This window comes from Amblyomma maculatum, chromosome 7, assembly GCF_055883805.1.
Source record: "Amblyomma maculatum isolate TAMU_Amacu chromosome 7, ASM5588380v1, whole genome shotgun sequence".
Classification (NCBI taxonomy): Eukaryota; Metazoa; Arthropoda; class Arachnida; order Ixodida; family Ixodidae; genus Amblyomma; species Amblyomma maculatum.
In genome coordinates, this window is record NC_139350.1 from 38,835,378 (window position 1) to 38,837,861 (window position 2,484).

Below are 2,484 nucleotides of genomic sequence, written 5' to 3' on the forward strand. Positions count from 1 at the left end.
TCTTTAGGCCAAGGTCACTTGAAAGTCAAATTTAGTGCCGCGCGAAGACCGCCTTTCCTAGCGTAGTGAAAATTTATGTTTAATTGTAAACTAGCTTATAGAAAAGGAAAGGCGAGGTATCTTTCAAGGTCAATTGAAGGTGAAAACCGGTGTTATGCTGAAGACTCGAAGTACCTGCTGCAGGGAAGCTTCCGCTTCAAAAGGTGGATAGCTACGACAGGAAGCACTCATGGTTACCGTTGAAGGTTGAGGGTTCTGTGCGCCAGTAAGAGTCAGGGGGGAGTTCAGACATCCGAAGTCGGAGTGTGGCTGTTTCGGGAGCCATCCGGAGTGTGGTTAGCATGGTTGGAGGAGACTACCGGAGGATGGCCACGTCGGGAATTATCCTGAAGAAACCATTTCATGTATTTCACCCCGAAAAGCGAATTACCAGACCAGGGAGTTTATGAGGCCATTAGACATCAGGAGTGCACCCACAGGCTCAGGTTGTAGAACCCAGGCTCTCCTAAATAAATGATGCATGCTCTGCCTACTAGGCAACCGCAACAGCGGCCTGTGTTGACAGGGTTTACAGGGGGAGGAAATTGATATATTACTTTGCGACCGCAAAAGTCGCGTAAGCATATTTACCACTAGTTTCAGCCAATAGGCTCCCAAAGCATCGCTGGGTGGCGCTGCGGCTTTTGATGGGCAGCACCATCTGTGATAAAAAAGCGCAAATTGGGACGCAGCCGGCTCCGCTCGCTGCCTGCGCTGCCTGCGCCGCGTGCGCCGCGCGCTTTCTCTGGAACGTGCACGAGCTCACGCAGGGCCATGCGACATCCCGCCTGCATTGCGTCTTGATAACTGGGCGACCTGCCGCGGATTTCCATGAAGGAAAGGGGAAACTTTATTTGCGTACGCACTGTAGAGCAGACGGCAGATGGCGTTTCTCACATATGCGAAAATAGTGTAGCAAATGCATCCCGAGGTAAGTCCGCTATGTAACTATATTGTTGTATATAATAAGTTTAAACTGCGCAAATGTGTTATCAGCACTGTGAGACGAAGTGGTTCACTCGCTGACCATTGTTTTGGGCTGTAGCATGAGGATTTGTGTACGGTTTTGTTTTTATATTATGAAGTTACTCAAGTAAATTCGAAGAATACGTACACAGTACGAAAGAGGCGCTTCTTCAGGTGCACAAATGCTAAAAGACTTAAAAGCTTGGTAATGTATAGACATACGTCTTCCGGGCTCTGCAGGGGACATAACCAGTTCGCCGACTCCGGAAGCAGGTGAAGTCCAAGCGCATTGAAGTCCGGTGTGGTGTTCGTCTTCATTTACTTAGGTTCTTAATAAATGGTATTTATTCATTCATAATATTATTTTTGCACTCGTAAAACCTGCAGCGGGAATGGGGTGCGCTTTTGTATTGCGCTTACGACATGTCTTCGTTATTGGCGAAATTGCGAAAAAACTGTAAAAGCTTCTTCGCAAGGCAGCTTTTCCAATAAAATGGCCTCGTTCCTCGATATTTCCTTGGTCGTGCATTCACACATGCATTCACACATGCAAGTAGATCGCGGACGTCGCACGTTTTCAGAGCGCTCACAAACTATTGAGAGAGCACTGAAAATTGCGAAACAAGTCAAACGCGGGGTGCGAGACGCAGGAGAATCCTCCATCCCATCATTCAATTTCTAGGTGCGGTATTAAATCGTTGTGCTCTTTTGATACCTCTCCAAACTATCTTTGTCAAATGGAAACATTTGTGAGTTTACGCAGAAGGGGGAACTTGGCTACTTTCGTTTTCACAAAGAATGCGAGACGCCTCAGGACGGAACCACTCGGCTGGAAAACAGACATTGCGGAAAAGCATACACAGCAATTCGAGGAGGCTCACACATGAAATCGCCCTTCAGTGATTCGCCTGCTGTTGTGACTGCCCACCAGACGACACAACATAGTACCTCCGTTTAGCGTCGGTGAAAGCGTTTCTCTATCACAACTCGATCGCCACGCACGCACAGGAAGCTAGCGGAGTGTCGGCTCCAGCGGCGTCCCGGCATTTCACATTTCGCCACCACGCGAGAAATGCGGCGCTGCCGTCACGTGGCGAAACTTGAACTACTTTCCTCCACCTTGTGACGTCGTAGACCGAGCTATACGTTCTAAGTCTAGTGGGGTTTATGTACAGCGCGGAGAAGATCGTTCGAAGGAAAGCATAGGCTTCCAAAGCACCGTCGAGCGGCGCTGCTGCTCCTGACAGAGAGCGCCATCTCTGATAGAAAAATAGAGACTGGGGATACACGCGGCGGCACCACCCAGGCATCCCGTGCAAGTTTTCTCCTTTCGTACGCTCGCTTCCGCGCACGTGCAGACGTCTCGCGCTGCTTTGTCTCGCGGACAGAAAAGCACACATTGGACGCCGCCGGCTCAGCTCGCTGCCTTCACGGCGCGCGCCGTGCTCTTTCTCTCGCACGAGCACGCGCCTTGAAGCG